The following is a 23,579-nucleotide window of genomic DNA, read 5'->3' on the forward strand; positions in this document are numbered from 1 at the left end:
AGTACCTAAGCTACCTTTGAGTCCGAAGCTACCTAAGCTACCTCAGGGTAATTAGTCCTATCCCCCTCCTCTGAATCCGCGCCTGCCTAACTCCTACTTACACTCGCAGTTTTCAAACAAATTTTTAGAAGAACATTGAAGCACACAAAATACAAAACACATAAAATGCCACCATCTAAACACACGGGGCCCCAAGCTGTGTGACTATAATACCACCACCATCTCTCTCACACATGTTATCAGACATACTTGAAATCAGACTAGCTCATACATTCATTCATACATCCCCAACACAGCTTCATGTTCTTCCAAAAAATTTGTCAAGAGTATCCATGAGAAATGGCGCCCTTTCACACGGATACTATCATTAAGTTAAAGACAAGCGAGTCAACCAAACTCTATGTATCCTAAAATTAAAGCGCTGTAACAACCAACGTGCTTCTCTTTGAAGGCGAGAAATTGAGAAAGGCTTGAACACTCTTGGAATGGGCACTAAGAAACAAGACATGAATACTAGACTGTTCTTAAGGGTTTCGAATGATGGAAAGGAAAATGGTCTGATGTGAATATTCCGTACTACACTGTTAAAAAAATCCATCTTAATTTTAAGAAACTTTTTTATGAAGCAGTGTACAAAGACTTTTTGCTAGTAAAAGTAATAAACTTTTTCTTCTTAAAAGTAAGAACCAAATTTGAAAAGTAATAATCTGTTTCTTAAAAGTTGTTTTTGCATTTAAGAAGAATTTAATGTAGAGTAGGGAAAAATTGAACGCCTCATGTACGTTATGAGTTACTCATTGTATGGTAGTAGTCGATTTCACTGCCGAAATTGCTTGGAAGCGTGGTTGAAACTCGGTCTCGAACCCGGAATTCCGGATTACTGCACCGCGACGCTATCAACTGCGCCACGAGTGAGCTCTGCGAGGCGGGCCCTAGGATGTGGATGACTCCAAGCCTCTCGGCGGAGACTTCGCTAGGCAGCGGAAGCCCTCATCCAAGGGCCTCCAAACACGACTTCACATGACCAAGATCACACAAATTTGTTCTTTACGTACACTGGTAGTGAAGCGTCCAATGATCACAATTTTAACTGGCAAGATGAGATTCAAGTATAAAAATTCATAGTAATTTGGAATTTTAAGAAACAAATTATTACATTTGGTAAACAATCTCAAATTTTATGAACCCGTTTTTCAATTTAAATAAAGTTTCTGAAAGTTACCAATATTTTCATTACTTGTCAGAAATGTTTTGGTCAAAGTAAGAAATTTTCTTAAACTTCACAAACCTTTATGAGTTTTCATATCCTTTCAAAAGGTTCTTAAAATTAAGATGACATTATGTATTAAATTTAAGAATTTTTTTAACAGTGTATAATGCTCACGTTGGGTGGAAAAGTGTCGCAAAATGAACCTGCTGTTCTGCTAAACATCAGCAGATCAAGGACATCGGGACGAACTGTCAATATTTGTAAATTTGACTCTGTTTGAATATGGTTAACTACAACAAACACAACAAAATTTGAGTTGGAGTTTCCGAGTAAAGACTGATCCGGAGGGAATTTTGGGCAAGATACCATCGAGAATTAGACTATCAATCTATGAGCAACAGCTCTAGAAATTAGAAACCTAATCAAAAAGCGAGAGCCAGTATTGAAGGCACCTCTTGCCAAACACAATAATAACTAAGTGCAAGCTCATAATGCAATTGCTTCAGAAGACTAACATGATATTGAACATCCTCATCCGGTGCACAAAAGTGCAGCTTAGGCAAGGGCACTTTTAACTCTCGTCCGCCACTCTCAGAATATACAGTACTAGGACATACTCTTACTCACAATAGAACAACAAATACTGGTCAAGCAAGTGGCTTGACAAACTGGTCAACGTGATGCATCCACCACTCTCTTCTCACATTGGATCGAAGGACTCCATAGGCAGGACTCCACTCTTGTATGACTGCATCTCACTGCTTCACTGTGCCCAACTCTGAAGTACAGCGTTCACTGAAGTGTGTCCCCTCTCTTGACCAGCATGGCACCTGATATGGTGAATACATGCACCTGGGGATGTAACGAACAATAAGAAACAAAGCATGCGGCAAAACTCACAAACGTACATAGAGCACACCATACTTACATATTTACCCATCATAATCTGAGTATGCCATTTGATTCAAATGACGAAGCCTCCTGTCCTAATTAATCAGTTATTGTAACTTCTTTGAACGTTGAGGCTGTCAAGCTGCTGTCAGCTGAAGAAAACAAGAAGGCAAGGATAAAGTACGGAGATAAGGAAAATCTTAACAAAGCAGATGAAATGTAACTAATAACTTACAGGATCTTTCATTGCTTTGGACATATTTAGGAATGTGTTCAGCTTGAGGTTCTTCAACATCAAAACCAGACATTTGACAGAGTTTTGAGAGGGTCTCTCTGATGGTCTTCATCACCACCCCCTCTGCTAACATTGTCAGACAACTTTTAAATTCTTCTCCATGGCAGATAGTCTCTACAAGCCTCTTGTCCACACTACAACGTCCCAGTGCACAAATATTTGCTCGGCATAAGTCAAATCAAACCGGACGTTCAGACTGGGGATAACACTCACGCCCGCCGAATGATAGTAGGTGGAGACGCATTTTGCGTTGGCCTGAAGTTGGCTCGCAGAGCCTGATGCGGCTTCATGGTCATAAAAAAAACAGTTCTGTATGATCTAGAACAAAAAAGGAGGCAAAAATATTACCAGTTTATTTGAATATCCTAGCGGTCACAAAAAATCATTCGATTGAAATGTCTTCACCAGCTTTTGTACACTAAATGTCTAAGGACTCACTCGTTACTATCGCTTAATGTTCGGTCATGTCCATGAAACGAGTATTGTGCTTCAAATGGCATAACTCATGTTGGCCAGCCTGGCCGGGCCCACCTCGCTCTCGCCGGCGGCAACACTTCATTCATGAGATTCAATATGACGGGGCGGGCCGGCGGGCCTCGGGGGCGGGAGATTGGCTGCCGATACATTCCTGGAACGCGGCGAGGCAACGCCGTGCCGAGGGGGTAAACACTTCAAGAAATCGTGTACAGACTACTCGGTATTACGCTGTATTACGGGGGTATTACAGTGTATCACGGCCTTAAAATGCCAAAATTTGGCACATTTGGCCCAGAAATGGTATTACGACCACGTGTATTACGCGTAATACACGGTTTTTGTGTACAGGGCGTACAGGGTATTACGCGAGTGGTTACCCCCTCGCGCCGTGCGAGGTAGCACGGCGACCGACCACGGCCAGGCCAGGCCAGGCAACGCGGCCAGGCCAGGCTACCCTCGAAAAAAAAAAAACCTTAAGGTGCTAGATCGCGTAAATTTTGGGTCACCGATTTCGTTCAAAATTTGTACATGCATTAAGGACGACAATACAAGCACCCCATTCAAAGGATTTTCTTTTCAAAAAATTTTGAACCAAAATATTGAACGTTGTAAGTGTGAAAACAGCGCTCGCGGAAAAAAACGCCTTCGGCTCAACTATGCGTCTGATCTGGAAACCAAAAGCATATTCGTGTAGGGGAAAGGTGTCCGGAGGGCAATTGATCAGGCCGGGAGCCGCGCGATCAATATTTGTACGTTTGGTGAGGTGTTCAAAACCGACTACTTTCGCTCTTTTCTTTGACGCTACCCCAATGACACTAATTATTGTCGGATTACTTTCAGACTGATCAATTGCCCTCCGGACACCCTTCCCCTACACGGATCCGTTTTCGGATTCGCTGTACCTATCATAGTTTTTGCGTAGGCGTTCTTGCCGTTTCACTCAGTTTTCCGTCCTTTTCACACGTTTTGAATTTGGCGGTCGAATCCTGAGGCATCGGAGGGTGGCGCGGCGGAAAGAATCGGAACTGCGTGCAGGACGGCCGAGTCGGTGCGACACGTTTATGATGGACACCTCGCTGCATTCCGATCTAGTGTCTCCGCTCCGTCTGCCCCCTCCCCTCCCCCCACTGGAGACGCAGCCGAGGACCGGCAGCGCGCTCGGCCACTGGGGCAGCCCCAGAAGGGCCAACAACAGGATTAGGCCGCGGACACTACTCGTTCATTTTGCACTATTGGGATAAATTTATATACCCCTGGCACCGCGATGAGACGAGGAAAACGGCTAAAACAAGTTTGATTTGATAAATTTGAAATCTCAGAAGTTCACCCGTTGCTGTGCTCATGCTGAGTGACACCTGTCAAGCTGTCTTTGTGCACTTTGACGAGGGTGCCGGTGCTCGCCTCGCCCGCACCGGCAACTACACTGCCAAATCAGGCGGCATTGACACGAAGATGATGCACAGTGAGGATAGGACTCTCCACCCCCAACAAGGACCTTTTAATTTTTTGGAAGTACTCGACTGTGGTGCCATCTCTCGGGAAAGTGCTACACTGCCTGAACGAAAATGGCAAGGAGTATTCGCATGAGAGGACTCCGGTCAATACAACGGTCTAAGTTCCTTTAGCCGTTGCTTGGACTCCGCGATCTCGCACCTTAATAAAATTTGGTAAAATTTTCATAACATGTTTACAAAATTTAAAAAAAAATCTCATTCAACGAACGTTAATGAAAGCAGATGATACTCGTTTGGTTTTCTTATACGGGGTAGTATGCGGGCTCATTCCAAAGATAGTATTTAACATTGTGTATGAAACAAAATACATAGACCCGAGCGAGCTGGCCGGTGTTGGTACTTTGGTACTGGCCGTGCAGAGCTGTGGGGCGGGCGACCCAGCGAGTGACACATCGGGTAGCCTAAACACGGGCACCATAACAAACCGTTGGACCGCGGGCAGCCAGAGGCTTTCCAAACTTGCGTGAAAAACTGACACGTCGTGCCGAATCGCCGGATCCAGCTGCGCGAAGCCGCGAAGCGCCAACCAGCGCCAACTCAGAAAGCATGACAACAATAGGCCGTAAAGTGGGGTGGGGTTGCGCCATGGTTGCGCGGCGCGGGGAGGGCAACGCATAGACTCGGAAGTCTTGGTCAGACTGCCCAGCCTGCCCGGAAATCCCGGGAGGACATGCAGACATAAAGAAAAGCAAATTTTGCCAATAAACGCCGGGGATGGGAGTTCGCGTAGGGCCGCTCGCGCTACGCCGCGCCACGGCCGGACTGCGGTAACGGCGAGTCAAGCTGCCCCAACAGCCACTGCAGACACATCACAGGCCAAAACATAACCTGAGGCCGGGGCGGGGCGGCCCTCGGCCACGGCCACGGCCCGTGCCGATGCCCACGGAAAAGACGCAGCGGGACGCGGCGAGGCCCCACCTAAACAAAGGCTGGGCGAGTTAAACGGGGCTGAGCTGTGCCAAACTGTCGTCTAGGTCAGCACGCCCACACTGTAGCGCAACTCTCGCCACCCCCGATGGGCCGCGGCCCGACCAAAAGGCCGGGCGAGTTTGCTACGAGACGGGGCTGAGCCGTGATCCGCGACAAACTGTCGAATGGGGATGGGCAGGCACGCTACCGGCACGCTGCCGGCACGCCGCCGATCAAAGGTATATCCTCTTAAGGGCGACCAGCACGGACAGCACAGCCAGCTCCGACCGCCTGGTCGGTCGGTCGGTGCCGTGACGTCACCGCCTGCCCGGATCTGTGACTGCTAATAGCGATTTAACATGTTTAGAAATAATTTAACATGTTCGGAAATCAATGTCGTGCCCTTTTTGCATGACTTCTGTGCCTTTCATTGATTTCTAAACATGTTAAATCACTATAAGCAGTCACAGATCCGGGCAGGCGGTGACGTCACGGCACCGACCGACCGACCAGGCGGTCGGAGCTGGCTGTGCTGTCCGTGCTGGTCGCCCTTAAGAGGATATACCTCAAATCAAAGGCCGGGCGTGTTTGCTACAAGACGGCTGAGCCGCGAGCGACGAACTGTCGAATGGGGAATGGGCCGGGCCGCCTCCGGCACGCCCGCACTGAAGCGCAACTCTCGCGATTAGGGCACATATTACGGCACGATGACACTCGGACTGTCCACAACGTCTAGGCCAAGGGCAGACGAGTGCGGACAACGCGAGGATAAACAGCACGCTACTGAAACCAACAGAGCTTACCTCGGCGGGGGTGAAGGTTCGCAGTCAACATCATAGTGGACAAGCTGAAGCTGGCAGTAAACTAGTAGAACTCAGCGAAGACTCGGCAAATGGGGCAACTGAATGCCGATGCAAGGAAGACGGAGAAGCGATAGCGTCCTGGGACGGAAGCGATTCTACGAATGACAGGGCTGCGGCGCCGCAGCGGCCACCGCTTGGCCTAGAGCTAACAAAGTGGGGTGCCAGCGCCACAGCCAGAGGTGAGGGAAGGGAGGCGTGACATGTGATTGGTTCACTTCATTCTATGTTGCATGGTTTCGCCCGGCAGCACTTATCCGCCCGTCCTCGCGGTCGAGAGGACCCACAGTTCCAAGCAATCCAAGCCGTGTCTGCTAGTTTGTTTTCGTCGGGTTCTGCGTAGTGTGTCGTCTGCTCGACTCCTCGACTCGGCGCAGAGACTTGGCAACAGCGCAAGCGGTCTTCCGGAGTTAGCCCCGTGCCCTGCCCTGTGGTTCGTTCTTCGAATCCCCATCGACAGTTGGCAGCATTTTCGAACCACACCGCCACACTGGGGGCGGAAAGTTCAAGTATGTTCTCTTTGGACAATCACGGAAGGTACATTTAGGTTATTCCAAACGCTACGTAGACCAATCCAACAAACGTGAACTTTTCGAAATGTGTGCGTTTAGTGGGCAATGGCCCTCCCTAACATCAGAAACAAACCCCATGTCGATATCTGCGCTCGTTTGGGCACAGGAGTCAGAAGAAACGAAACTACCCCGAAACGTGAGAATCGCTCGCCTGCAAAACCGGAATTCTCGATCTAACCTAACCTTCCGTTCATTGAACGATAAAAACTTGGTCAATATGTACAAAAAAGTTAAAATATCTCAAGAAAAATGCAATGTATGACCTGTTAATGAACGGAATTGTTGATTATAACAGGACGTAACGTCCTTAATACTAGGTTTACCCGGTGGATCTATAATAGAGCAGCTAAAATAAAGTCTAAATGTTACCATTCTTACCCAAAAATAACGTCACATTCCTTTCTATTTTCGTATTTAACGTAACGTTAGATCTTAAGCGTAATTTTAAATCTCTACATATGGTTGCAAATTATTTGATGGACTATTCTACCGGTTCCGTTTGCATTTCGCCGCGAGCAGAACAATTTGTCATACGAGCAAGGGACGTGCATACAGCGAGGCTAGCCAGTGCTTTGCGAGTCAACCACAGGGAGCGCTGGCGTAGCGCTGGCTGCGCGGGATCGCTTAAACAGAGGGGTGATTCTTTGTCAGATCACCACAAGCCCCAAATTTGAGGGTCTCAGATCGGCCTGGAAACCTCAAAAACTCATTAAGGGTGTTCCCCTGACCCACCCTGCAAAAGGATTTGACTGGGAAAAATTTTGCCTAATTTTAATCACATTTCTTGTTTTTAGTCTTCCGCTAAATTCTGAATTTGTCGCAGAATTTCCCCAGAGTGAACCATTACTCGTATTCACTCCCCGTAAAGTTTTTTGTGGTCGACTAGTGATACAGAAAAAGGAAAAAAATTGCCGGCAGGTGGTCATGAAAAATACCCAAAAATTGTTAAGAAAAACTACTATAAATTAGTGAAAAATTGAGTTTGGCAAAATACATCGTATTAGTATGGTGATGATATTTGGTGAAAAAGTACCTCTTTACTAGTCGATCAACCCTGAAAACGTCCCATGTCTGGCCCGGAGCTCCTTACCCTGATCGGGGACTGAAATATATTTTTAATGGCTCGTAAAGTTCAAAGAATGGTATCGTAACCAGCCATATCATTCAGAAAGCCATTTCCAGTGTGCAGTATGAATCTCTTTCACTTCAAAATGATGTTTTGGTATCAAGGCACCAGTATTTGGGATGAGGTTTGCCAATAAGTGCATTGAACGGTATTTAAATGTAACAAATAGCAGTGGTTTCAGCATCAGTTAACGCCTACACTAGTTTGGGTTCGAAAACTTAAGGGGGCTCATATATGTTAAACACACTTTGTAAAAAAAATTTTTTTGATGTAGATTTCATTTTTCATTTCATTTTTATTGGCAAAACAATGCCCAAGAGCGCAAGCTCCATAAGGGCGCGATACAATTGACATAGTCATGGCGGTCAAAAGCATAACAGAATTTAAACTTTGTACAACAATAGAATTTATAACAAATATAGCAAATATAGTACAAAATTTGACAACAGCAGTGTTTTTTTTTTTTTTTTTTTTTTTTTTTTAGCATGATAGGATTTTTACAGAGATGCAGAAATAGTACAGGAGAGTTTGACTAGAGAATTGGGTCTTTACATAGGTAGTTCTTTAGCTTGAGCTTGAATTTTTTCGTATCATCTTCCTCACGGATGATATCGGGTAGTCCATTATAAACATGTATGCAATAATTATTCAGGGAAAGCAGTCCATAACGGGTTGAGTTGGAGGGCGTCGGTCGCAGCTTGTTTTGATTCCGGGTATTATGATTATGGATCTGGTAGCTCAGTTGGAAGGATGATTGACTGTTCCTTTTCCTGTTTGTTACAAGATAGGCAAAGGTAGCTGCTGACTGTTGGGTAAGGCTTCTGATAGGCATTAACTGAAGATCAATGTAGAGGCTTCTGGACGGATATCTATAGTTGAGGCCAAATATTTGTTTTATGATTCTGTTTTGAAGTCGTTGGAGAGGATTCAGCCGGCTATTTGTGGCAGTGCCCCAGATCAGACTCATGTACGCTAGGTTGCTTTGGACTAGACCAAAATATATTGTTTTCAGGTTTTCTTTTGTGAGTATATTTCTGAGCCTGTACAGAACTCCACTCATTGATCCAATTTTTCTTGCTACAGTGGATATATGGTGATCCCAGCATAAAGTCTCATCAATTACGAGTCCCAGAAATCTGACACTATCTACTCGGTTGATTGTTTCATTACCGATTTTAATGTTCAAATTTATACCACTTCTCTGACTGGGTTTAGAGAAGATCATATATGTAGTCTTCTTGAGATTAATAAACAGTTGGCTATTTCTCAACCAGTTAGTGAGAGTGGTAAGGTCTTCTTCCATTTGAATTTTAAGTAACTGCAGATTATGGCCAAGGTAAAACAGGCTTGTATCGTCAGCAAATAGGGTGATTCTGCCATGGAGTTTAAGGTCCTGTATGTCATTAATGAATATAATGAAGAGCAGAGGGCCCAGGATGCTACCTTGGGGAACTCCATATTTTATAAGCGTTAATTCACTATCCAGTCCATTTACTTGGGTGTATTGGTATCTGTCTTCAAGATAGTTCCGTATCCACTGGATGATACCATCAGGTAGTCCAGTTCTTCTTAGCTTCCTTATTAGTAGTGAGTGAGAGATGGTATCGAAGGCCTTCGCTAAATCGACGAAGACCCCAGTGGCAATCATTTTCTTATCTAGGGTATCCTGTATTTGAATGATCATATCAGCAGCAGCAGTTTCTGTATTCATGTTTGTTCTAAATCCATATTGCTGAGGTATGAGGAAGTTGGTGTGCTCCAGGTGGTTTAGTATTCTTGCTCTTACTGCCATCTCCAGAATTTTGGAGATAGCAGGGAGGATGGAGATGGGCCTGTAGTTGCTGCAGTCGCTTTTGGAGCCACTTTTGTATACAGGGGTTACTCTAGCAATTTTTAGTTTCTTTGGAACTATCTTCTGCTTCAATGACAGGTTTATTAAGTTTGACAGGACTGGGCTGAATAGTTCATGTGCATCTTTTAGGAGTTTACTACTAACACCGTCCAGGGTTGCATTATTTTTCTTTTTTAGCCTCTTGATGTACAGTAGGATTTCTTCTGGAGTAGTGGGATGGAATGCAGTATTAGCTTTAGTACTCCTGGGGTCATTATCAGGTTCATCACACTCATGTGGGGTAGGGGCTGCATTTTTTTCCATGAGCAACGGGACAACCGAGGAAAAGTAATTATTGAATACAGTGGGGATTTCATCAGTTTCAACTTGCTTGTTATCCTGTTCAATCTTGATAGTATTTTTCTTCCCAGATGTTGAGTTTGTGAGGAGTTCGTTAGCAACCTTCCAGATATTTTTATTTAAGTCAGGACCACTGCCTAATTTATTGGAGTAATACTTATTCTTCTTTTTTCTTCTCATAGCTAGCGCAGCGTTCCTGCATGCATTGTAGTCTTCCTTGATGCGTGTATTATCTGGATGTTTCTTAGTTTGGGAGTATAGTTGGTTTTTTCTCTTAACAAGGTTGAGGTACTCCGTATCTTTCCAGGGGCAATCCGGCTGGGTTCTCTTCTCCTTGGGTGAGGTTGGTTCATAGCTAGATAGTTCTTTGCCAGTATTGATGAAGTTGAGCAGCTCTTCAAGATAATCATCCACATCAGTCTTATCAGTGGTGAATTTATTAGTCTTGCAATACTTCAGCAGTTTCTGATAGTTTATTATTTTGCCTCGAGAGGTAGTACTCGCACTGTTGACCACTTCACTGCTCCATTTTGTTTCAATTACTAGAAGATTATGGTCGCTGATATCGTTCTGCACATTGGAGATAAAGATCTCCCTGTTGTAGAAGTTTGCGAACACATTGTCTATGAGGGTTCCATGGCTGTTCAGTCCTATTCTAGTTGGGAGTTTGTTGCACAGAGAGTAGCCACAGCTTTCCATGGTCGCTTGGTGCAGAGTATTATCAGGGCTATTGCTAAGAGCATTTATGTTGAAGTCGCCAATAACGAGAGTGTTGGGCTCATTTAGTCTTATTTCAAACCTTCATGTAGGTTTTCTACCTTGTTATCAGGGGGATTATAAAGACCAACTATATGCATACAGTTACTTTTATTCAGGATTTTAATTTTAATGATGTCGTGGACATTTTGGTTTTCAGAGACTTTTACATATTCAAGATCACTTTTTACATAAATGCCCAGGCCACCACCCCGCTTGTCAGGTCTGCAGAGATGCTCTGCCACATACCCAGGTATATTGAAGAGGTTCTCCATACCTGGTTTGAGCCAGGTTTCGGTGATAAGGATGTCTATACAGCCCATCACATCAATAATCATCTCAATTTCTTCCAGTTTGTTTCTACTTTTTATGGATCTAGCATTCATGTATAGGATGGTTAGATTCTGAGGATGGTTGAAGCTTACCTCATTGACATTATTGCAGTTGTTCTCATGGCACTTTATTGAGGGCTTCAACAACTCAATATCATCCTGCATACTAGTTTTCTTCTCCCTCAAGAGTCAGTTTCTTGAGGTCATCGAGGCTAGCAATAGTGGTTTTAGGTGACGTTCCACTTTTCCTTATAACTACTTTTCCATTCCTGACACTTGCTGACTGGATTTTGTTCGCTCTTTTCAGCTGTCTTGCCTCATAGTAGATCTGCTCGGTTCTAGGTGTAAGATGTTCGGAGATATATACATGTTGACTGGGGCCATCGTAGGATAGGGCTGTAGTTTTGAGTCCACCTTTCTTAGCTACTTCAATGTAGGCATTCAGGATCTTCTCCTTCACCCACCTGTTTATAAATTTGACCACAATTTTTGTTCCATGTCTAGTTGGCAGGGGGTGGGCAGCATAGGGTGGCCCAAAAAAAATCGAAGGTTTTCCGATTGTCCAATTCCGCTCAAAAATTGATTCTAGACCGAAAAAAAATAAACCTTATTTTTTGCGTTTTGTCCTGAGACGATTTTGAATACCGGCTCAAAAGCAAAAATGGTTTTTAACCCGTTTTAAGCACCAAAATTGTGATAACAATTACAGTTTTTATCGGATTTTCAAAAACGGTACGGCAAAATGTTCGGTTTTAGACGGCGAACAAATTACATTTTAACCATTTTTTTGTCAGACTGCGTCTTCAGTATTCTGCTTGCGATTTTCGCTCAAAAAAAACACATATTGTTCACTATTTAAAGAAAATTTTCTTGTTTCGGACGGCCGAGATGGGTCCCTATCCACTTTTTTATCTTACCCTATCCCAAAACAAACCGACCACGTGAAATATAGCCGTGCAAATCAATTTGCCTACCATCTAGGGGCAAGCATTTCGTTGTTTTCAGTATAAAGAAAAGTCTGTTGAGCTCTGAGGCTGCAATTTTCCTCCGATCCTCAAACCCGAGATGTCATTTTGTTCAGTTTTTTAAGACAAACAAAAAAGATTCTGGTCATTTTTTTTTGTCAGACTGCGTTTTAAGGTCCGTTTCTGCTCGTAACGTGCAAAAATCGCCCAAATTTGAATTTTTGCCCACTTTAGGACCGTTTTTGGCCCGTCCCGTTTATTTTTTGTAAAAAAATGACGGAGGGACGGGCATATGGTATGATGCATGCTGTGCGTCCGTTCGTTCGTTCGTTCGTTCGTCCGTTCGTTCGTCCGAGGACTTCCCGTGGTCCGATCTTGACCAAATTTGGTATGCAGCCTCCTTGGGTGACCCTAAGAACCGCCCGGTGGCAGCAAATCCGATCCGAGCCCCGGGGGCGCTTCTGCAGGTGCATCATGGTCTACATGGGGTCAAGGAGGATTTCGGCAACGGATACAGCTAGGAGGGCATGTAGGGGTATTTTTGGAATCGGGGCGACGAGACAAAACCAACGGTGCCAGTTTCAAGCGAATCGGAGAAGTTTGGACCCGGGTTTAAATCCCAGTGGGGTATATTTTGAACATTCTTTTTATTCGAGTTTTTGCATTGTTTCTAATGTTTTTGAGGGCGCTGATGACGAAAATAACATCTATTTTGACCCCAGACTCAGGTTCAAACCCGTCAGGGTTGAACAAATGCGAAATTCGCACATTTGTTAATGTACGGGACGGGCCAAAGTTGCCGATGTATATCGCTACTTTTCCTGTTATTCTTGTCCAAACCTGTTACAACTTCTCCATACCGGTCAGAACAGGACAAAATCTGTTGCAACACTCCCACTTTTGATGAAGTTTTGAAACGAGCCCAAAACCGTCCGGGCTGGCCTTATTTACCCTCTTTTGAAGAAAAATTCTAACCGACCGGCCAAATCCTGCCTGGACCTGTTCGTTCGTGTCTAGGACCTGGCTCTTTTTAATTCCAGCCATTCCAGAAAGGCTAGGGAAGGTGAAAGAGTGATCATCGGCTGGTCAAGTGGATCGCTGACGAGAAAAACGGTCCAAAAGTGGGTCAAAAATTCGAATTTGGGTGATTTTTGCACGTTACAAGCAGGAACGGACCTTAAAACGCAGTCTGACAAAAAAAATGACCAGAATCTTTTTTGTTTGTCTTAAAAAACTGAACAAAATGACATCTCGAGTTTGAGGATCGGAGGAAAATTGCAGCCTCAGAGCTCAACAGACTTTTCTTTATACTGAAAACAACGAAATGCTTGCCCCTAGATGGTAGGCAAATTGATTTGCACGGCTATATTTCACGTGGTCGGTTTGTTTTGGGATAGGGTAAGATAAAAAAGTGGATAGGGACCCATCTCGGCCGTCCGAAACAAGAAAATTTTCTTCAAATAGTGAACAATATGTGTTTTTTTGAGCGAAAATCGCAAGCAGAATACTGAAGACGCAGTCTGACAAAAAAATGGTTAAAATGTAATTTGTTCGCCGTCTAAAACCGAACATTTTGCCGTATCGTTTTTGAAAATCCGATAAAAACTGTAATTGTTATTACAATTTTGGTGCTTAAAACGGGTTAAAAACCATTTTTGCTTTTGAGCCGGTATTTAAAATCGTCTCAGGACAAAACGCAAAAAAATAGGGGTTATTTTTTTTCGGTCTAGAATCAATTTTTGAGCGGAATTGGACAATCGGAAAACCTTCGATTTTTTTTGGGCCACCCTAGGGCAGCATCTAGGTACGCCTCGTCGAGCTTGACGCCAAGGTAGTCTGCTAAGTCAATGACAACATTGATACAATTTCTCATTAGCTGCTCAGGGACTCCAGTGATAATGAGATTGTTCTTTCTTTGATAGCTCTTCATATTCTCAATCTCTTCATCCAGTTCTTGAGTGCGTTGGTTTAGCTCCACTACATCTTCATCCACTTTGTCTACTCTGGCAGTAATTCCATCAATGGATCTTTGAAGATCACCTATTTTAGATGTATCTTGTCCTATGTTATCCAACTTTTCCCAGATAGCACTCATTTTATCTTCTGCTGACATCTCACCAAATGGTTTTGACAGCTGACGGCTATTCCTAACCTTACTCGCACATGGTTTGCATTTGAAGGTTTTCTTTACTTCATCCAGCTCGTCATATTTTACTCTGGCACAAGCAGCGTGACACCAATTACTGCATTTGGTGCACCCAATTGAGGCATCCTCCTTGGTTTTGGGTTTTTCTTTGATAATTAAACTACAAACACAGCACTTGACCGCCATGACAGGTCACCGCCTTCCATCTTTTTGGATTAAGATTTTACAATTTCTGTGTTAAAACCCTTTTAGATAATTGAGTAAGCTTCATTTTGGCTTAAAGGAAAGTAACTTTGGACATTTTTTGGAGATTTAGTCGAAACGTTTAAAATTTTGGTTCTCGTAAGATTTTGTTCGCGTACTTGCTCAGATCTGTGGGGAAAAAATCAGGGAGACTCATCCCTAGTAGTGTCATAGAATTGACTACAATGGGCTTTATATCTGCAATAGTTTTCAAGAAAAAAAATAAAAACAATTTTTTGTTAAAAATTTGTTCAAAAAATTGTTAAAAAAATTGTTTTTATTTTTTTTCTTCAAAACTATTGCAGATAAAAAGCCATTGTAGTCAATTCTATGACACTACTAGGGATGAGTCCCCCTGTTTTTTTCCCCACAGATCTGAGCAAGTACGCGAAAAAAATTTTACGAAAACCCAAAAAATTTTAAACGTTTCGACTAAATCTCCAAAAAATGTCCAAAGTCACTTTCCTTTAACCCAAAAATGAAGCTTACTCAATTATCTAAAAGGGTTTTAACACAGAAATTGTAAAATCTTAATCCATCTACATCAAAAAATTTTTTTTTACAAAGTGTGTTTAACATGTATGAGCCCCCTTAATTCAACTCAGATCTTTGATTGACAGGTGATCCTCTGTTTGAAAAGGGAACTTCAAAGCATTGTCTATGACAAAACAAACCTTAGAGAGGTTATAACCCCCAAAAGGCTAATCAAAAAATGTAAAAAAATTTGGTTTTGGGTTTTTTCTAAAAAATTGAACACCAAAATTCAAAATGAGCCTCACCTAGGGGTTTTTAGGGAGAAGGAGAAGAAACTCTTCGGGGTAATGCAATAGTTCGTGGGCAATTGCAAAGCAGCATGAAAGAAGTGTAAACAACACCAACTTGTGGCTACTTGTGGCATTCCTCCTTACAGCCTTGTCACAAAAGCAAGAGTCAATGGTCACAAAGGGATTTTCTGATTGGCCAGCGGCTGTCGTCTGCTATAAATGCTTGCTTACCGAGGAAGAGGACGTTGTTTTGAAAAGAGAAAAAAAAGGTGAAAACATAAATGTTTTCAAAATAGGGGTTTAAAGCTTCAATTCAATATCATGGACACTCAACCATATACAGTTGACCATGCAAAAAAAGAAAGTTTAACTAAGGGTGTATTATGATTGCTGCATTCCAAGCCATTCTGTCGGTTAGTAGTGGTGGCTTGTGTTGATTTCAATGTCCCTGATGAACTACAGTAAGAATGTCAAATGCCAAATCCTTTGTGCTATGCTCTTTTTGTGTTCTTTTTTAGTGATATGCACTTATTGGCAAGCCTCACCCCAAATACTGTTGCCTTGATACCAAAACATCATTTTGAAGTGAAAGAGATTCATACTGCACACTGGAAATGGCTTTCTGAATGATATGGCTGGTTACGATACCATTCTTTGAACTTTACGAGCCATTAAAAATATATTTCAGTCCCCGATCAGGGTAAGGAGCTCCGGGCCAGACATGGGACCTTTTCAGGGTTGATCGACTAGTAAAGAGGTACTTTTTCACCAAATATCATCACCATACTAATACGATGTATTTTGCCAAACTCAATTTTTCACTAATTTATAGTAGTTTTTCTTAACAATTTTTGGGTATTTTTCATGACCACCTGCCGGCAATTTTTTTCCTTTTTCTGTATCACTAGTCGACCACAAAAAACTTTACGGGGAGTGAATACGAGTAATGGTTCACTCTGGGGAAATTCTGCGACAAATTCAGAATTTAGCGGAAGACTAAAAACAAGAAATGTGATTAAAATTAGGCAAAATTTTTCCCAGTCAAATCCTTTTGCAGGGTGGGTCAGGGGAACACCCTTAATGAGTTTTTGAGGTTTCCAGGCCGATCTGAGACCCTCAAATTTGGGGCTTGTGGTGATCTGACAAAGAATCACCCAGAGGGCCCCGCTCAAACGAAGGCCCCGCTCAAACGAAGGGCCCCGCTCAAACGAAGGGCCCCGCTCAAACGAAGGCCCCGCTCAAGCGAAGGCCCCGCTCAAGTGAAGGCCTCGCTAAAACGAAGGCCCCGCTCAAACGAAGGCCCCGCTCAAGCGAAGGCCCCCCGCTCAAATGAAGGCCCCGCTCAAGTGAAGGTCCCCCGCTCAGTCGAAGGTCCCCCGCTCAAATGAAGGCCCCGCTCAAGTGAAGGATGCGTTTTTAGTCGGGCCCCGCTCAACTGAAGGCCCCGCTAAGACGAAGCCCCCGCTCAACTGCCGCCCCCGCTCAAACGAAGCCCCCGCTCAAACGAAAACCCGCTCAAACGAAGCCCCCGCTCAAACGAAAACCCGCTCAGATGAAGCCCCTGCTCAAGTGAAAACCCCGCTCAAGTGAGAGCGTCTCAGTGAAAAAAACGTCGAAATTTTGACGAAACGTGGTGATTAAAAAACCAAACAAAAAAGGAGCAGCCAAATTTTTTACAGAACATAGATAGATGCCCAAGTAAGGTCCCTGCCAAGAATGGGTCCGATCGGAGGTGGGGTCACAGAGATATCGGCATAAATGTACGAAAAACACTGCAAAAATCGACCAAAACTACTAAAAAATGGCCACTGGACCCTGGCTAGGTGTAACGAGCACCCAGTTTCAGCCCAGCTTCGTAGTTTTATGTTAAAAGATTATCATCTGACGATGTGGGGCTCATATGGAGTGGGGTCACTGAGAAATGGCTGAAAAATTGCAGAATTAAAAGGCAAAACAGGCCTTAAAAGGCCACCATAACCAAGTTCGGTGTAACGAGCACCTAATTTCCACATGACTTGATGGTTTTGGGCAGAAGGATGATTATCTGATGATATGGAGTCCATATGGACTGGGGTCATTGAGTAATCGATGAAAACTTTCAAAAAAGTGGTCAAAAACTTTTGCAGGAGACCACTACACTGAAGTTGGGTGTAACGAGCACCTAGTTTCTACATGACTTGATGGTTCTGGGTACAAAGATGATAATCTACTGATATGGAGTCAATATAGACTGGGGTCATTGAGTAATCGATGAAAACTTGCAAAAAAGTTGTCAAAAACGTTTGCAGGAGACCACTACACTGAAGTTGGATGTAACGAGCACCTAGTTTCTACATGACTTGATGGTTCTGGGTACGAAGATGATGATCTGATGATATGGAGTCCATATGGACTGGAATCATTGAGAACTGTCGCAGAAGACCACAACATTTAAGTTGGGTGTAACAAGCACTTAGTTTCTTCATTAATTGAAAGTTTTAAAGAACTAAAAGATTATCTGAATAAGTTGTATAATATTAAGCGAGTGTTCACTGGATTTGAGTTTTCAAGCAACTTTTTTGTTGTTAAAATTGATAGCTATAAGTAAAAAGGATTTAACAATCATACCACTATCTTACATTAATTTGGGGGAAAATTCATGGATGATAGTCATTAATTGTTAGTTTGTAAATTACACATAATTCATTTTTATAATCAAACTTGGGAAAATTAAGTAGAAATTCTAAATACTTCTTGTGTACGAAAAAATGGCCTTGCCGCATATCAAAGCTGGGTCCGTGGAGGCACAAATCTTCCTCCAAAGTACGTTTGGGGTGGTCACGGAGACGTCGCCGTTGCCGGGTTGGTCTCGACGTGACCAGCGCAGATGTCTTACAATTTATATAAAGACAGCCCCTCGGTCACATTCAAACGAACGTGACAAAGTGGGCATGTCACACTCGAACGAATGTGACAGTACATGGATGTCACATTCGTTTGGATGTGACACGACATGTGTACTTGGGTACCATGTGTCACATTCGTTTTAATGTGACAGTTTGACAGCTGATTGCGTGTCACACCCGCAGTAATGTGACAAAGCGGTGCGGTATGTCACATTCGTTTGACAGTAAATTTTCACCGTTTAACACGCTCAAACTAACAACACCGTTTTCATGTGTAAACAAAAAATAGAGCACAATTACCACCGGTTATCACATTTGGAGCCCCGTGGGGGCGAGGCCCCACTGTGGGAAAAAATCACAGTAAATCCTGTAGTGATTAGTACAGCTGTCACTGTAGTTCAGAGTACAGGATTTACTGTACTTTTTTACAGGATCTACTGTACTTTGTACGGGACTTACCGTTACCACAGGAGTGGAGTACGGAATATCCTGTACCAGGTACAGTAAATGCTGTAACCAGGCACAGTAAATACTGTGTCCTGAACTACAGTAAATCCCGGCAAAAAAATTAACGGGATTTACTGTGGTTTTTTCGAACAGTGCCGTCTGTAAATGACGGTCCGAAAAGGGTGTTTTGAAACGAAAATTAGCGCTCTGCCGACGCAAAGCAGTGCCATGTGCCATAGACAACAAATCGGCTAAAGACGGCGAAAGACGCACATGGCACTGCTTTGCGTCGGCAGAGCTCTAATTTCCGTTTCAAAACACCCTTTTCGGACCTTCATTTACGGACGGGCATCGACCCCACGGGGCTCCAAATGTGATAACTGGTAGTGACTTTTTTCCGAAGGGACCGATCGATTGCCTCCCGATCGGAAATTGATCCTTAGGCACACAACTACAAGTGTGCAAAGTTTCATGCTTTTAACCAAAAGTGCAGTGGATCGATGCTTTATGTCCCCAAGGGGACCCACCCTGTCCCAATGTGAACTGAGCCATTTAAAACTCGGTCTGTGGCCCTTGACCTCAAAACCAAGCTCCGCGCGTTGACCCTTGTTGACGCCCATTGCACCAGGGAACCAGCGGGTGGAAACTCTATTGCCGAAAAAGACATGCAAAGGTTTTTTGTGCAGCTTAGATCTCGGAACCCAGAGGTGGTAGGTGAAATCCGAGGTCATATTTGGAATCCTCAGAAAATTTCACTCGGCGTAGGGTATGTTTAGAGCGGAAGGTCAAGGAAATGGTCGGTCATTTTGCAATGAGAAAAAGAAAAAAGGAGAAAAAACGCTGTGGGACCATGATCGAAACGTTGCATTGTTTTGTGGTAACACTTAATGCAAGAGAACGGGACCTCGTAGGTAAATTCTGAGGTCATTTTCTGAATCCTGAGTAAATTTCCTGTGCATTACGCTGCCTGGAAGTGGTCAACACACCAAAATAACAGAAAACCGTTGCCGTGAAACTGTGAGAGGGTATGCAGCGATTGTATTGCATAAAATTACAAAATAGTCTGCCGTTGACTGCGTGTTCTAAAGGGTACAGACCCTCCTTCATTGAAACTTATAGGTGGAATGCACACACGAAAGCACGCTGAATTCATATCTGTACTCAGAATTTGAATTGGCCATACCGTTGTCTCACATTAAGCATGACCAAATAGCAATTTTCGGGATAAAGCGTAAATTTCGATCCTGGTCCCAGAGCATATTTTTCACCTGTTTTTTTACTTTCTCATGGCAAAATGACTGACCATTTCCTTTTCCCCTGGAACTAAACATGTCCTACGCTGAGTGAAATTTTATGAGGATTCCAAATATGACCTCGGATTTTACCTACCACCTCTGGGTTCCGAGATCTAAGCTGCACAAAAAACCTTTACATGCCGTTTTTGGCAACAGAGTTTCCACCCGCTGAGGGAACACATTCCTAACCTCGGTACGATCATCCGACGTGCATTTCAGACGCTAAAAAGAAAACAAAATTCAAACTCGTGCTACTTTTTCATCGTTTTCGTGGAATCGAACTTCCAACCGACGTTTCTCATTCAGAAAGCGCCCAGTTCTGTCCCCTAGTTGTGAAAACAGTAAACCAACGCTCTATTATGGTCAATTTTCCGGAGAACCTGACATAACCGGAAGTTGGAAATATTGAAGGTGTCCCAATGTACCCGGTGTCTCACTGTACCCCACCTTCCCTTAGTTGTGCATTTCAGTACCTTCGCGGCTGCATTGTGTGCTCCTTTTCAAAGTCAAACAGCTTAAGGTCAGGCTGCAATTCAAAACCACACAACTCTTGAGCACTATCCTTTAAAAATTGGGACATTTTCACATACTTGTTCAAACAATAAAGCATCAAGAGAATGGAGCAGATGACTGAGAGCGGTTAAGTAATGGAAAGTTTGCTTACGTCGTCTCCACTTTCCCTGGCAGTGGGAAATAATAATCTTATATTCAAAAAGGGGGGAGGGCGGGATACCTTAAGCTTGTCTGAGCACGGCGGTAATATGAGACATACTATGGAACACAAAGTACATGACACGTGACTTCGTCATACGTGGTTGGTGGCAATTTGTGATTGGGTGGATGCCTGCTCCTCTTGTTTGGCTCCGTAATACCTGATAAGCTTCGACTTGTTGCAAGCCACGGCGTAGGAAAGATTCAGTCGTGTACGATGGGTTGCCTAATCGGACACCGGCAGGCGCTCGCCCACATCTTACTTCAAGGGCTGGACAGTGGCACATTAATTTCAAAATTCACCATTTATTTTATGAAAAATCAGTCGAAGGGAATATTTACATTCAGTAACCCAGGAGGAAACACATTTAATACATGGCAAATCACTTATGCTTCAGTGTGCTATCTGTTGCTTTCCCACACTCTAAATGTCTTACAATGAAATTTGGCCTACGTTATTCGTATGTTACAGTGAATTCGGCGCAAGCATAATACGAAGCAATATTCCTTCGTAATACGAATCTTTTTAGCATTTTCATTGTAAGATACAAAGAAAAACCTTCGTAATACGAAGAAAAAACACCTTCGTATTATGCTTGCGCCATTTCCTTCGTATTATGGGAAATTTCTTCGTAAGACATTTAGAGTGCACGTTTTGCACGTATTTTATCTTTCTAGTCTTTATGAACAAATGTGGGATTAACAAGAGTTCAATATTGCAAAAGTAAACAGACAGACACTCATCAGTAAAAGTATACAGGAACTTTCGTGATGGCTCCAAAACTTGAACGTCAAAGGCCTCCGGCCTCGTCATTTGTTTCTGAGACACAGCCTTATTGCCATTTTTTGAGGTCTTCAGGGAAACTTGAACGTCAAAGGCCTCCGGCCTCGTCATTTGTTTCTGAGACACAGCCTTATTGCCATTTTTTGAGGTCTTCAGGGAATGTGACGAAACCTTTCACTTCTTGAAATAAAAGCTGAAATTCGTAGACAGATATTTTTCTCTTTCGACTGTAAGGGAAGGTGTAAGAAGACAGTTTTATTTCCACCTCAGCAGCAGAAAAACATGGAATAATAAAAAAATTGCATGATGGGATCTGATGCCGTCAATGTCCAGAGCAGATTGGAAGCGGATTTGTAGAGCTTCTTCGTGAGCTTAAATATCCTCAAAGGGCACCCAGCATGCTGTTACGCCATCAATATTAGATTGCACCCACTCCAAAAAGGCATGAGCATTAGTGATTTGCTTTTCTGTAGCTGACAGTCGCAAGCAGTGCAACATACATTGCCGCTCCATCATGCCTCTGACACCATCTCAAGCCGATTTCCCATGGCTTGTTGCGAAGAAATGCCATTCTGCATCAACTCCAAAGTCTCTTTAGTGAAACCATACTTATGCAGCAGCCTTCTTGTTTTTGTACTGCTCGGCACATGCATCACTGAAGTATATAACTTTTTTTACATTTACTTGTAGTGTTTCCTTTCTATGAGCAATTAATTTTTCCTGGAATTTGTTGACGGCAGCAGCAGTGCTGTATTATATACATGAACACCACGTTGTCCTTTTGCTTAACTGCCCTAAAATGACCTCGCAAACAACGGATATGAATATTCATCGCATCACATGAATTTTCATAACGTGATTGTAAAACAATTTACAATTATTTCTGATTTTTGGCCCGTCCCGTTTATTTGTTTATTTTTTGTAAGAAAAAATGACGGAGGGACGGGCATATAGTATGATCCCTGCTGTGCGTCCGTTCGTTCGTCCGTCCGTCCGTCCGAGGACTTCACGTGGTCCGATCTTGACCAAATTTGGTATGCAGCCTCCTTGGGTGACCCTAAGAACCGCCCGGTGGCAGCAAATCCGATCCGAGCCCCGGGGGCGCTGCTGCAGGTGCATCATGGTCTACATGGGGTCGAAGGGGATTTCTACAACGGATACAGCTAGCACGGCATGTAGGGGTAGGGGTTTTGGAATCAGGGCGACGAGAAAAAACCAACGGTGCCAGTTTCAAGTGAATCGGAGAAGTTTGAACCCGGGTTCAAACCCCAGTGGAGTATATTTTGAACATTTTTTTTTCTCGAGTTTTTGCATTGTTTCTGATGTTTTTGAGGGTGCCGATGACGAAAGTAACATAAATTTGGACCCCAGACTGAGGTTCAAATGCCGTTAGGGATAAACATTAGCGAAATTCACACATTTCTAAATGTACGGGACGGGCCAAAGTTGCCGATGTATATCGCTACTTTTCCTGTTATAATTTTCATTACAACTCTTTGTGAGAAAAAATGCCGACCAATGTTAAGAAAATTTCAATTGATTTTTAACAGCGAGGTTGAGGTCACTGATGAGCAACGGATTTGTTGGTAATTTCTGTGTCGAAGTAAATGGAATCTCCTCAAAATCATCATCATCATCGGTATCATTGCAATGTAAGGTACCGACAGTGGATTGCGGCACAAGTTTTCGCTCCTCGTCGCCTTCTATGTCAAAAATCGGCGGCATAGATGCCACCTGCTTCGTTGGGCTAACTGTCTTCTCCTCCATCTCGCTTTTCAATTCAGGGACTCAACGCAACTCAGGACACAGCGTTTCCTAGATCCCATTTTTAGGCACGAAGTAGCCTTATAGTATACCCAGGATTCAGCCGGCCCGAGATTCGATTTGTGTGGCCCTTTATGCATTTCGGAAATTTTCTATACGATTTTAATGAGATTTTGCAGACTTGTAGATCTTTGAACGCTGATTCTGATGCTGAAATCTGGTTAAAAATTTGGTGGCCAAATTTGAGAAATTTGCTGTCAAAATCGCCGTTTCCATGGCAAAACTCGACTCGTCAAAGGAAAAAAAAGGGAGTGGGGAGAGCCGAGCCGAGCCGGACCAATAGCGGAGCTTCTTTTTGGGTCTGTACAGCTTACTCCAAAAGCTAAAATAGCACGTTCGAAATGAAAAATTTCTTTGACTGCAGGTAGACAAGATGCAACAA

This window comes from Thrips palmi, unplaced genomic scaffold, assembly GCF_012932325.1.
Source record: "Thrips palmi isolate BJ-2018 unplaced genomic scaffold, TpBJ-2018v1 HiC_scaffold_19, whole genome shotgun sequence".
In the NCBI taxonomy this organism is placed as follows: Eukaryota; Metazoa; Arthropoda; class Insecta; order Thysanoptera; family Thripidae; genus Thrips; species Thrips palmi.